The sequence below is a fragment of the Ochotona princeps genome, chromosome 11 (assembly GCF_030435755.1).
Source record: "Ochotona princeps isolate mOchPri1 chromosome 11, mOchPri1.hap1, whole genome shotgun sequence".
NCBI classification, from domain to species: Eukaryota; Metazoa; Chordata; class Mammalia; order Lagomorpha; family Ochotonidae; genus Ochotona; species Ochotona princeps.
In genome coordinates, this window is record NC_080842.1 from 27,478,998 (window position 1) to 27,494,196 (window position 15,199).

Below are 15,199 nucleotides of genomic sequence, written 5' to 3' on the forward strand. Positions count from 1 at the left end.
AATCACAGCTATTCAGTCCTTAGAGTGATATAAATCAGTCAACTATTTGTGGAGTGGCCACAGAGTACTTAATGTGACAATGGATGGTTGGAATCAGTAGCTGTACTTCAGTGTTTATCAACTAATAGGATAGATAAAGCCAGTGAAAACTAGCTTAAAAAAAAAAACACTTTTAGGTGACAAATAAGAAACAACAAGATACAATCCTAAGTAGATAAACATGAAATTCTGATAAGTTTCATGAAACATGGAACATATTCATGAAGAAAAATATTCATTGAAAAGAAACAAAAACAGTAATAGAGGCCATTTTGAGAAGAAATGATGTGTTTGTCAGCAGAAGGGAGAACTCATTTCAAGCAATTGGAAAGGCTTGGAAGACATCTATTTTCAAGAGGGAAGGAAGATTTAGAAAGCAGACAATAAGACAACGGGTGGGATTTGATTTATGTGCATCCAAAAAATAACTGGTCCTTTGTGATAGCAAGTAGGGCTATTTTAGCACTTTCATCCAGAACCCAGGAAGGTCTGTAGCCACTGTTCCCAGGAACATGTCCATCTGACATCATCTCAGAGCTTCTGTGTTGGCAGAGGATCACATTCTATTTGGTTCCAAAGCTGACTCTAACTTGTTCAATCATGTTCTATTCTGGCTGTGTGACTTTCAACAAGTTACTTAAATTCTGTAGTCATCAGTTGTCTCTTCCAAAAAATAATGGTCTTCGATAAGATAGTGATTCTCAGCTGGGAAGGAATATCACAGAAGCCTTTTGAAAATGTGTGGAAATGAAATTTTGGGTGTACCATTCTTTGGGATCAGCATTATGCTGGCAAATGAAAGGCAGAGTTGCTAAATGCCTGATCATGGACAGGACACTGGGGATGGGGGCAGAAGACTCGTGTTGTTTATAAGTTTCAGAGTTAAATGATGAGGAGGAAAATATTCTCTGTTATCATCCAAACCTAAACTGCAACTTCAATTAATTATGAAAGATATATTTTGGTCACAAGTTTTGACATAAATGGAAATGTTCAATAAATGTAAGATTACATTATTTAGAATTCTATAAAAGTTTTTCTCTGTTTTGGGATATTTATCAGTAATGATAGTGTTACTCGTGGTGTTTAAATTGCCACTGCATTTGTCAGATTGTACTTATGGCTATGCATTTTCTGTCTCACTGTGGACAGGAAGGTGCAACATGAAGTATGTTCAATCATAATGTCTTCTGTAATTTCACATAAGTGTGTGTTAAAGTACATATTCTCCTTAAAATTTATTTCATTTTATTACTTACATCACATTATTTTTTTTAAAAAAATCTAGTATGTAAGACATTTTCTATGAACATAAATTCACTGAACATTTATAATCAACTGTTTGGTGACTAGGAAGCTTGGTGTTTAACACAGTTGAAAACTAGTGAATTGGATTATCTCAAATAACTTTAAGTGTTCAAATCTGAGGGTTTATTAGTTTGTCTTTAATCTCTAAGTAAGGGGAAACTCTTAAAAGATTTTTTTTTGTGATGCTCCATCCAATGATAAATTAAGAAGAGAAGAATAAATCAAACAGACCCTATCTTCATTTATCACTTTCTCCACTTCAACTGAGATTAGAGATAGAGGTATAATTAGAATACTAGTTGAACATCCATCCAACCAGGTAGCATTTGTTTTTCCTTTTTCTCCTGTATCCTCAAGTGGTGGGGCAAAAGGAAAAGAGGGCTATTCTTTTCTACCAAACTACATCAGCACCAAGAGATGGTAGGGGGGTGCGGGACCTGGATACTCAATGTCCTCTTAGAGACCCCTATGTGTAGAAGAATATTCTGATAGTTCTGAGATGTTGATTTTGTTGCCCCAGGGTTGAGAAAAATCTTTCAAAGGTCCATTTGTTGACAAAGTACACCATAATATATCCACCCAGCTAAATACTTGCTGCCAAAGCTTGACCAGTAGAGTTATCTAACCTGTGCTGCTTTGCATCCTCTAACAAGGCACTCAATGTTCTCTTCTAGCATAGATGATCTGGGTGTCTTGTCCACCATGTGCTTCTAAGCCTGCTATATACTGCTCTGCATCAGCAACTAAAGAGGCCCAGTATTAGCACACACACACTCCAAGTTCAGACCACATATTTTGTAATTATTTTTCTTGTGGCCAGAATTTGAGTCCAGCTGTCTAGTTGAGGAATTCCTCAAGAAACCTGGCCTGGGGTAACCCAAGACCTGACTCTTGTATGTGCCAACTTTGTCATACTGTTTCAGTATGAGACCAGCATCATTTACAAACACATTGGTGAATGTTCTTGCCTGGTCAGTTCCGTCCCCAATTCCATCTGCCATATAAACCAAAGAGTGTTGTGAGCTAGCACAACCCAACCCACCACAAACACAACCCAACCCACCACAAACACAGCCCTCAATCCATGTTAGCAGGAACTGCAGCCTAGTTGAGGTGACCTCCAATAATCCCAACAACGCCCAGCCTCAGACCCTGTTGCTGTGTATGCTGGCATGTACAGGAGCCTAGTATAGGCCCTTCCATGTACCATATGGCTGACATACACATCCATGGATGCTGTGGCTTAGCTCAGCTCAATCCATTCCCAGGCCTGGCCCATAAAGTATGCCTTTTGGACCTGCTGCCTTGTCCAGCCTGGCCTGCCCCTAGCCCTGGTTCTCATGCTGACCAGTGGGAGCTGCAGCCTAGCAGATGAGTGCCAGCACTTTCCCTACCAGGTCCACTCCTAATCCCAGATCTTACACTTGCCAGTGGGTACTATAGTTCACCCTAACATGACTTGCACCACCCAGCCACAGCACTTACTAGTGGATGCTATGGAAATGCTTGAGTAGCCTACACTTACTGTGAATCTTATATATGCCAGCAGCATGTACAGTGATCTAGCCTAGCCCCGTTTCCCACCAACCCTGCTTATATGTAGGCTGACTGGTGTTGCAGCCCTGCCTAGCCCAGTCTGTCCTCAAACCTACCTCTTACTCTCAATAGTGAAAGGGGTAACTCAGCAGAGGAGTCCCCAAAACTCCCATTAGGCTTGTTCCCATCCCTGGGTCTTGAGTGTGCTGGTGGGTGCAATAGCTCAGTCTGGCATGGACTGCCTTGCCTTTGCATTCTGTAGCAGGTGCTATAGCCTGGCTCTGCACCGCCTGCCCCCAGTCCCAGCTCATGCTGACAAGTGCTACAACCTAGCTCAGTCGGGTCAGCCACTACTCAAGGCCCTCATGTGAACTGGTGGGTGTTGCACTCCTACTTGGCTTGGCTTGTACCCTGTCCTGACTCTCACACTTGCCAGTGGGTGCTGCAAACTGTCAGCCTAGTTGTCTCTCAGACCCAACCTACACATTCTGAGGGCTGCCCCATCCATGGTTCTTGATCTCACCTGTGGTAGCTGAATCCTAACAGTAGAGTTCCCCAAGTTCCCCTAGCAGACCAGTTCCTAGTCATGGATCTCATGCACACCAGTGAGTGTTTGGCCCAGGCTGACATCATCCACCCCTTGTCCCAGCATTCACCTGCAGCTACTGTGGTCCTGCTCCAGAGACCTACACCCATTCCAGCTGTTACCAGCATGTGCTACAGCCCAGCCCTTCTGTTTCCCCTCCAGACCTGGTTGTAATGTGGACCAGCAGGTGCTGTGATCTAGCCTAGCCCATCCCACAACCACTACGGCTCTTGTGAGTGCCAGTGAGTGCAGCTGGTGCCTGGCCTCGTCTGGCACATTTCTGGACCTAACCCACATGCATGATGAGGGATACTGCAGCCATGTTCAGCATGGTCTGCCCCTGGTCCATGTGCTCATTAGTGGGAACTGCATCCCAGGAGGAGAATCCTCTTAGTTTCCTTATAGGCCCACTCCCAGCCTGGACCTTACAAATGCTTGTGGTTGCTCTGACCCAGTCTGGGATAAGTTTTATTCTATAGTTTTTTTTTTTTAATTTGCACATGTCACTCCCTGAGAATAAAGGCAATAAAGCTGGGGTTTTTACAGTCAAATGCCTTCATTTTTGTTTCATATTTCACTTCTGAAATATGATCATCTACTAAACCAAAACTTGTAGGGCAGAAAGACATTTTTTCCATTTTGTGAATCAAGCAAAATCACAAATATTTGCCAGCATCTTCAGTAGCATTGTGCGAGGCATTTCTCATTGCTCCAATAATATGACCTTCAGATGACAGAATTGGATCAAGAATAACACATTTTGATGATTCTTGTAAAAGTAATGGAGCTTCTGTCAAAACCTTTCCAGGATGGCTGAGAAACTTGAATACATAGTAGGTACAATGCAGACAGAATCAGAAGCTAATGTTTTCCTTTTATTAGAGTGTAACTTGCAAAAATCACTAAACTTCCACTTTCAAGTGATGAAGTAAATAATAATAGTAAAAAAACAGAATAATTGGTCTAATGATTGAAAGAAAGTTGAAACAACCTAATAACACTGCTTAATGGGATATTGACAGATTCATTTACTCAATCACCCAAACATATTTATCTACCACCTCTATAGAAAAGGTCACATGTTAAGAGATATTTTTTAACACGATTCCTCTGAAAACATAAAAAAGAAGGCATAAATCTTTTTCCACACTCAGAAAGAATTTTTGAGGAGTGAACATTGGCCCAGCAGTTAAGACACATTCCATACTTGAGTAGCTGGGTTTGAATTCCTAGCTCTACCTTTTGACAACAGCTTCCTGCTTATGCAGTTCATGGGAGGCAACAGAAAGGTTCAAATAATTGTTTTCCTGCCACCCATGCTAGTTCCTCTCATGGCTTTGTCCTTGGCTAATCCTAGAATTGTAGGCATTTGGGGAATTAATTAACCCATGCGAACACACATCCTTCACCTCTCTCTTTGCTTTGGGATGATGCCCTGGAAGAGGTGTTATTTGAATCAAACAATGAGAGATGGGTAATAATGACATTCTAGTCAGATGGAATTACATAAAACCCAGAACTCCAAAATGTTCTCTGGTGAATAACAAATTCCTTTTAGATGGTCACATAGAGCTATAAGAGAAAAGGAGACAAACAACTATGTTTATGACAATACAAAGGAGAAATTTGTGTTATGTTTAGTAGATGATCAAGAAACAATAAAACATGTGCTGAAATAGTTGTTAGAAAGACAAATTGGCATAGTGAATATGACATTTATGTTCTTCTCAAGGCTATATTTTGGGATTGATAACTTTCAATCAATTCTGTGACATTTTGCAAATGCCAATCTCCAATATTGAATAATTCCAACCGTTACCTTTCTCTATTCCTGGTCCTTGTAAAAAGGACATTGGAAGCTTGGAAAGGCTCTGTTATTATCTGAGAACTTGAAATGCTAGAACAACATTGTGAACAAAATTGAGCACTTGATTCTCTCCCCCTATGGACATGCTTGGTTGGGCCAAGCACCATCAATTCACAGGCTTTCCACAGGCCTCTGAGGGGTCAAAGTGTGGAGCTCCTGTTCACAGGATCCCGAGGGACTGAGGTAGTATTTGGTTCTCTCTTCAAGACGGCTCAACAAAATACCTGCCAATGAAGATGGCTGGGGGTGCATAAGTCCGAAATGATAAGAAGAAGTCGGCAGAAATTAGGGAGAAGCAGATCTAAGTAAGCAGAAATCCCAACATATAGAGAAAGAAAAGGGAGAAGAGGGAGAAATAGCAGAGGTATAATGTGCAGGGAAGAATTGATATAGTAGATATGTCTGTTGTCTTTTCAAAGTCCTGCTTACAAGTTGGTCCATTAGATGACATCTGGAAACTTGGATTTCAGGAAGCTTCTTACCACCCAACCTCCAGTGAGTTGCACACTGCACTGAAATAAACAATAATTTGTTCTTAGGACCTACTTTCCTTCTGGGACTCTGGAGTCTGGATACAGATCAGGCAGAAACTGTCTAGGTGCACATCCTTTCAGAAAAAAACAACAAACAAAAAACACAACCAACTTGAGCATGGAAACTATAATAAGCTTCCCTGTTAAACAAAATTTCATGTTGTTTTATTGCAAGTCTTAGCTGGGGGAATTAAATGTACCATGAATGATGTCACCAAAGGAGAACATTTGGAAGCCTGTGCCTGAATTCCTCTGAACTTCACCCGTTTTTTTTTCTGTTTTTTTTTCCTGTTTTTTTTGTTGTTGTTTGTTTTGGTTTGGTTTTGGTGGTGGGGGGGTGCAGCTAATTTTAGTTTGCATTCATTTGCTTTACTAAATTATAGCTTTGGCTATGACTTTAATCAATCTGTGAATAGCTCTAGTGTAATACTGATTCTGGAGCTGGTTTGGGGCCAACGTATAATATAATTGTAAGACATAGCTAGATTGGGATGCCAATTCGTTCTTGTCTGTAGCCAAAGAAAAGAAACATATTAATAAAACAGATCTGCATGCCAGTTACTGGTCTTCGTGTTAGGTGGTGACAAAATCTTACTAGAGACTGATAGTAACCTGAATAACAGTTAATGATTTTCACATGTATTTTCCCACAATATCATTATAACTAGAATGATTCTGCTACCAGTGTATGGTTGGCAATTTCAATAGAATCTCTTATGATACCTTGAAATATTTCTGTCCTTATTCAGAAATTTCTTGCACTATGTCACCATAACTTTTAAGCACAGTTTCTAGTTTCAAGTTTAAGCTCACCCCTACCAAACTGTGTGGAGGAATTGGAACGTTTTAATGTGAATGCAATTCATGAGAGACATGTCTTCTGTGTCCAAACCTACCTATTAGAGCCCTCTTCAAATTGGCATCACCTGCAACTTCACAAGAATTATTCCTCTGTTTTCCAAATGAAACTGGGGACTTAACTGAAGAACAAATACTGTGTTCAAACCTCTTTTCAAGCCCTAACTCCCTCTAATCTCCATTTCCCATAATGTCTTCCTTCTCCGCAACATTATTTTTATGTCTATGAAACAGTCAAAGCTCTTTTAAGCTAGAATAGCAAGCTAGAATGATGAAAAATACATACGAAAAGAAAAAAGTCTTCACTTAATACAAGTTACTACTCCACAAAGATTTTGAATAATGGCCCATACTTAGTATTTACTTTCTTAAATGTTATTTATCTCATGTTTTCTACCACTTTCCTTCAAATTCATTTTTAAAAAATCTGCTAACTTTGGGGAACAGCACAGTGGTATATCAGGCTGAGTCTCTAACTGCAAGGCCAACATCTTATATGGGCATTATTTCATGTCCTGGCTGTTGCATTTATGATCCAGCTGTCTGCTCATGGCCTGAGAAAAAAACAGCAGATGGCTGGACCTTCCTTCCATGGACCTCTTTTCCCACATGGAAGACTTGGAGGAAGGTCCTATCCCCTGGCTTTGGATCAGCTCAACTCTGGCCATTGAGGCCATTCAGAGAAAGAACCAATGGAAGGAAGATTTTTCTGTTTCTCCTTCTCTGTAAATCTGCCTTTCAAATAAAACATTAAATCTTTAAAAAATATATCACTTAGTTGTTCAATTCACTGAAATCTTCCAGTCATAGTCTAGCCAGTATTTAAATCTATTGAGTACCTGCTGTGTGATGGACAACACATTTAATTTTTCTAATAAGGCTGAAAATATAATTGGCTAAACCAAAAAAATCCTAATAAAAGGCAAACTGGGATACATAAATATCTTAAAACACTCTCATGCTCAGAGATAGAAACATAAACCACCTTAATATTGATGAAATCATATTTAATGGAAAAAAGTCATAATATTTGCTGAAGATTTGAAAGGTGATTATGATTTGAACAAATTCAAAAGGTAGGGAAAATGTTCTCCAAAACAGAGAAAATAGCACATTAAAGGAATATTGGTATAAAATTGTTTATCATGCTCTAATGCTACCAGTGGTTGGAGAGGGTGGGAGGTTCATATATTGTAAAGTGATATAACTGGAGCATGTGTGCATATGACTTGTTTTCAAAACAACTGCAAATCACAATAGAAAAAGAAATTCATGGAATATATTCAGTCAGGAACTTTTTCAAACTGGAGGGAGGAAAACTAGATTGATGAGCAGAAAAAACAGTTGAGACATTTTTGGATTGTTCTTGAAAGCATGAGATTGACAAGACAATTTCATTGCAGAAAGAACAGGCCTTGATATTCAAGCAAAGCATTCAAAATAACACCCCACAGACTGCAAGCAGGCAGGCATTTGAAACACACGCTCCCATCCAGAAACGCTCACAGGGATAGTTAGCATCACCCTCCATGGGGCAACCTCATTCAGTGGATCTCGCAAATCCACAGTCGGTGATTCCAAGCAGTAAATTCATTAAAACCAGGAAATTGCTTAATTAGTTTAAAGTGACAAACACTTCTAAAAATAAATGTTTGAACTACATGGATTCCAAACAAATTTATGGCAATCAGAGCTATTACATTACATCTATAATGACTAGACAATTAATTTAAGATAATAACATGTCAAGCTGTATGTACCTTCACTTGGCTTTTCCTATTCTAAAAAAAACAATCTCCTTACTATAAAAGTGCTGAAAGTCCATCCCTCATCACTCCCAGCATATGTGTCATCTGGAGAGCATGCTGGCTTGTTTCCAATATACCCTGTCCCCTCTTTTGTTGCCAAGAAAAGTCTAGCGATGATAGTGTAGATTGCTACATGACAGAGAGGCTCTCACAAATGTTAAGAAGCCCATACAGAATTCAGTTGAATGACAACATGCTAGCATTACAGAAGCTCCTTGCTTGTTCTTCCTTGCTTATTTTTTTCCCTAAGTATATGAAACTGTATACATTTATGTTTCATTATGGGCTGTATTGCTAGGAAAAAAATCACACTTCATTAGAATGCTAAATGGAATACACTTGTGCTATTCCCATGGTCATAATGCCTATTTTAGAAAATTAAAAAGCACACAAATAGTGAAAGAAGTAAATGTTATTTCCACAAAGATCTCCACCTTGAAGGCCCTCTGATCTCTCTTCATAGCTGCTCCTTTTAGAAGCACTTGATCTCATCAACACTCTTTCAAATGAATTTCAAGTACAAATATACCCCAGGAGATAAAGGTTCAAGTTGCTTCTAGCACATGAAAGCAGACAAGAGTATCCTGAATGCTGAGATAACAGATATAAATAGAACGGGTAAATGCAATTTAGTAATCTCCATCAGGGTGTTTTTTGGGGGGGGGTATTTGTCAGTAGGATCCTATTTTTTCTAGCATTTAAGATACAACTTTTACTTTCTCTACTTGTCATCACTGGGAGGCAGAACATGACCTAAGGCAAATACGGGAAACAATGGAGAATGTAATTATTTCCTTCTCTTCCCATATCCAGACCATCCCAATGAGGCTAACTTCTTTTTTTTTTCAATATCTTTCTTTTTTTTACTATATTGTTGACAATCTTTACATAGTTAATTAGGTTAAAAAGGTTCAAGGGCTATAGGGAAGTGGGTAAGACTATTATTTCCATATTGTTTCCATCATGTATCTGAGGGAAAGGGGGATGTTGAGGGAGAAGCCCCACCCAATCTCCCACCCACCCCAAGTCCCGCATGTGGGGCATGCTCTGAGATACTTGCTTAAGTGGTTTTGATAGTTCAACAGTTATGAATCGCTGCCAGTCTCGCCACTCCGAGCACAATGAGGTCGTTGAAGAATCCACTGATTGACATAGTCCATCACAGAGTCTCCATTTGCCCCGTATTTCGCTGCCAACATATAGCTGAGGTGGTTGATTGACTTGTTCTTTCTTCTGTCTTTTCTTGGCTAGGGTTCTGAGTCTGGCATTTCGATTGGGGAGATCCCCAAAGAAACTTTGAGGTATTCCCAGACCAGATTCTTGTGTGTTCTAGCAAGCACAGGGCCCAGCACAGTCCATCACCCCAACCAACTGGTGGTTGCAATTGCTGGGTTGGTTCTGTTTTCAGTCCCGACTTCCACTGGAACCAATGGGTGTGGCAGTCCAGCCTTCTTCTGCCCAGCACATACTCGGCCCTCACATAAACCAGTGCGAGCTGCAGCCTAGTCAGAGTGACCCACAAGAACACCCACCAGGCCCGCTTCCTAACCTGGTTTGCCAGTATGTGTAGCAGACTAGTCCAGTCTGTCCCACATCCCGTTTGGCTCTCGTACATGTCAATGGGTATTGAAGCTTAGTTCCATTTAACCAGCTCAACTATCCAGCCCTCATGGATGCTGTTGAGTGCCTCTCTGTCTAGCCACCCCAGTCCCTGTCCTAGTTTTCGTGCCCTCCTGTGGGAGTAGTAACCCAAGAGGGAAGAGCCCACTATTTCCCTCCTAGGTCTCTCTCAATCCCGGTTTATGCACTCTTCAGGTGGTTCTGTGGTTTGACTTGACAGAATTAGCCCCCAGGGCCTGCTTCTGCCAGCTGATGCTGCGGCCAAGCCCAAACAACCCTCACCCACTCTAATTTATGCTTGCACCAGTAAGAATAATCTGCCCAGCCTGGCTTTTCCCTGATCTAGTCCACATGAGGTGCACAGGTGTTGTAGCCCTGCCTAGTCTGGTATGTCCCCTTCCAAGCCCATGCTCTCCAGTGGGAGTAGTTGTCCAGCAAGGGACCACCACTTTAATCCCCCTGCCGGCTCAGCCCCCTCCCTTCCTGGTTCTTATGCGTGCTGGTTGGGTGCTGCAGTCACGTCCAGTACAGGCAACCTCACCTTGGCATTCCATATTGTGCACTGGTTTTTGTCACGACCAAACCTGGCCCAACCCACACTCTGTTCTGGTGTTTGGATTTGCCAGTGGATGACGTGAACTGATTCAGCCTGGTCTGCCCCCGACCCATGCCAAATGTATGCCAGTGGGAAACTTTCCATGGCCTATTCTGGGCTGTTTCCTACCATGTTGCTTTTGCGCTTACCTGCAGGGATTGTGTCCTGCCAGAGGAGTTGCCCAGGCTCCTCCATCAGAACCCCTCCCAGTGCCAGATTTTGCGCACACCAGGGAGTCCATGAGCCAGTCCTACTCAGTTCACCTCCTGTGTTAGCAGGAATAGTGGCTTTTCTTAACTGGCCTTCAATTCATTCTGGTTCTTGCTGTTGGATGTTTCAGCCCAGCCATGGCTCATCCATACCCACATACGGCTCACACAAGGCTCAGTAGGGGTTGAGACCTAGCCTAGTCCATCCCACATCTACCCTGGTCCTTCAGGACACCAGACGGTGTTGGGGTCTGGCCTGGCCTGGTGCATCCAGTTCCAGTCCACACTAGTGCCAAGGGAGACTACAACTGTTTCCTGGTTAGAATGCAGCCCCCATTCCCGCACATCTGTCCCTTGGTGGGAACCTTAACCCAGTTAGGGTGCCCCCTTAGCTCCCCAACTAGGCCTGTTCCCAGCCACAGATCACGTGCATGCCAGTGGCTGCTCTGACTTAGCTTGGCTCAGCCCCTCACTTGTCCTGGCCTCTGCCTTGGACACTGTGGCTTAGCGTCCTTGACTCATGCAGACCAGTAGGTGCAAGAACCTAGCTCGGCATGACCTGTGCTCCATCCTAGTTCCTAGTTTCACTTGTAGGCTAAGCTTTGCTCAGTCCTGCCCAGTACATCCCATTCCATTACCAATTTACACATTAGCCAACTGTTGGAGCTACTTTGCCCAGCTTGTCCGACCACCAGGTCTGTAACACATGTTCACCAACGGGAGCTATGACTCGCCAGGGGAGTTTCCCAAGTTCCTCCACTTGATCCCATTCCAGACCCAGTTCTCATTCATGCCAATGGGTTTTAGGCCAATGTCCGGCGCAGTTTGGCCTTCCATTTGGCCTTGTATGAGCTGGTGAACGTGCAGCCCAGCCCACCCCACACCCTATTCAGGGTGCACATTTGGGTGCTACTGCCTTGACCAGTCTAGACTGTTGCAGGTTCCTTTACCTGTGATTGATGGCAGGCTCCTAGGTCACACCTAGCTTAGTCCATCACCACCCAAACTCTTGAGCTAACCAGTGGGGCTAGAATTTCCAGAGGGTGTGGCCCACACATCCCCCACAGAATCTACCCCCAGATACGGTTCTCGAGTACCAGTTAATGTTATGGCCCTGCCTAATGTGACCCATCTGCTGATCCATCATCATGTCAGGTAATAGGATATCCTGCTGGACAAGCCCCGACCTCTAGCTTTTGCATGAACTGGTGTTTGGTGCTCAGCATTGTTAAGTGATTACAAGCTCTTCAAAGGAAGAGTTACTGTCATTGGGAATCTTTAGGATTGACTCACATCCGAGAACCACAGTGGGATCAACCTGGAGCTACCTAGCAGCGATTCAAAGAACCAAAACCCCAGAGCTCCCCGGCCGGGCAGCCAGCAGGCACAGCCTGGCATCTAATGGCGCACTGGCCGCCTAGGGACAGCTTACCAAGTGCACCTGGTGGCTGGAGTGGGGTTCCGAGCAAGACATCCCGTCCTGAGGCCCACCAGCAGCCAGGAGGCTGCTGGATGTTTAAACCCCCAGGCCCAAGGTTGCGCCCCTCCCCAATCCCATTCACCACCCAATCAGGGCGGTTGGTGGGCCCTGGACCTACCCAGTCACAGAGACCTCCCTCCTCGGTGTGAAGCTTACTTCTTAAAGAATAGTACTGATCAGCAGTCAACCCACAATCAGCCAAAAAAAAAAAAAGCATGATTGAGTAATAAAGATTATCAACTCTGAACCATAAGGCAGCTTGTGCAAAGTTTCAATTTTGGCTGGTTGTCCATTAATAAACAGCAACCTCAATTATTTGTTTGAAAAAATATGGTTCCTGAATTTAAAAGTATACTAATTTAATTGGGTTCTGGCTAATTTAGTATAAACACTAATTATCACCAAATTACAGGAGAATTCTTTAAGGGGCTTATATTATACACATAAATACCAACAGCATTCTTTAGGATCAGTATAAATTTGTTAATATTAAATAAATTAATGTCAAATAAAAAATAAAACATATTACCTGGTATTTGAAACTTCATAACCTGAATTCATTTATTTAAATTATTATAATAGTATACGTGATATTTATTAAAATATTTTAGAAACTTGGTTGTCACAAAGCATATGGAAGATTTTAGTCACTGATGTTCAGGGAGTACATTTACACACCAAACTCATAAAACAGACCAAAAAATAACAGTAAATACAGGTTGTTGGTTTTTTCATGTAAAAAAAAAATGTTTACAACTTTTCTTATTTATGCAAAAATAAGCAAATATTAGTTTTAGCAGCACTAACTGTTAGAAAAAGGCTGTATGTTTACTTACAAGGAGTCTAGCAGTCAAAAGAGTGAAAATCCATCATCCACCTGCAAATTAACAACAACAAAACTTGAGACAATATGATTTTACCCAGACCATTTGATTGGTAAACTAAGAAAAAGACATGCTTATACAATTTATCATTCAATAATATATTTTATAGCATGAATGCATCAGTAAAAACACTAAACCTTTTTTCAAATATTAAACTAGAGCATATCATTACTATATTCTTTTTAAAAAAATACACCATTCTTCCATATACTAGGCAATTCAAGCTGTCAATTGCATTGCATGCATGCTGAGGAAAACTACCAGAAGATTAACACAATAATTGAGAGGATCTGTAAGAGTGCAACAGTATTTCCAACAAGCTTCAACACATATTTGGAAAAGAAGATCACAAACAAAATGATGCATTATGTCACTGTGGCTTTCCAACTGGCTTTTACAAGTCATCATATCTAGATGATAATACCAGAGAATGTAGCCCCTTCAACAGCGACTGATGTAGCATTTGTAGCTTGGGTTGCATTAAGCCTCTGGGGTTTTGCATTGATGTCAGCTCTGCTGTTTTGACACTCTACCCAGATGCTCTAATTTTGCTTCAGTGACTCAGAGCTGAGTTTGAATGCCTCAAAGCGTGTGCAAAAAGAGTTATGGTTAAGGGAGGGTTGGATGGCAGTGAACCCGAGTCACCTGCTCTGATTTGCAATCCTAGAGCTGGTGTGAAAGCAGCATGGTGGTCTTGATTGAACATTCATATACGGCTAAGGGCCAAACAGCATTTATGAGTTCAAGTGCTTTTCCTATCCCAGTATCTTTTTCTCTTCTACAGTATACTATGATTCAATAATCATAATTTTATAATAAAAGATAAATTCTATTAAAGAGTCTATATTTTCATAGCAGGCATTCTTCAGTTAGAGCATTGTCTAGCGTGCATTTCAATATGTGTGTGCTTATATAAAATGTCTTTGGGCTAACCTCTACAAATATATATTAATATATATTTATATATATGATCAGAATTCACACTGGGCTTTGTTAAATTTCTTGTCTCCTTTGTCCACAGAACTATTATGAGCCTGCATCTACACAAAGCATAGCTGCAGATCTCTGGCCTAGGAGAAGTCTTCCAACAATAAGATGAGTTTTTAAATGGAGAGCAGATTTTGTGCATGCTGTATGTCAAGATATTTGACAGAGTTAAGTAATACAATTGTAAAGTTAAATAACAGAAGGGAAGGCACTAGGAGGCAAAGAAAAGATAGAAAATTCATGTTTTTAGATAAGATCCACGAAGAGGAGGAGAGTCATCTAAGAATGGAGACAGAAGAACCCTCTACAGCTAAGAGAAGCTGAAGAGAAATTGATTTGGAAAGAATAGAGACATAATCACGTTGTTGAATAGAGCATTCAATAATGAGTCTGATTCTTGGAAATGCTGATTTGAAGGCGGAGTCAATAACTCTGAGAATGACACATACCATAATTTCCTAAGAAACAGAGCTACTCCTTACACCAGATGAGAGCAGTCTACATGGCAAAGTTTCAGAAGATAATGCTGAGTACTAAAATCAAGTAAAGTGATGAATATACAAGTCTGTGAGGCACACAGAAGTGACAGGATTTCGGGAGAACACCAACAGCAATAGAAACACACTCCATATCAGAATCAATGGCAATGCTAGGGGTGATGATAATGTGACAGCCTATTTTTGGTGGATGGCAGCCTAATGGAATGCTACCTGTTGCAAAGATGTCCACTAGATAGCCTTTGAAAGAGAGGGAATGGAGTATGAGCATGTACACAATGTGAAACTACAAAAGTAGAACATGGTGTTGATTTATTAATGCACGTGTTCTTTTAGCAGATACAGAAGATTAAATTAATGTCTCACTTTTGGAATCTATCCATCCAAAAGGC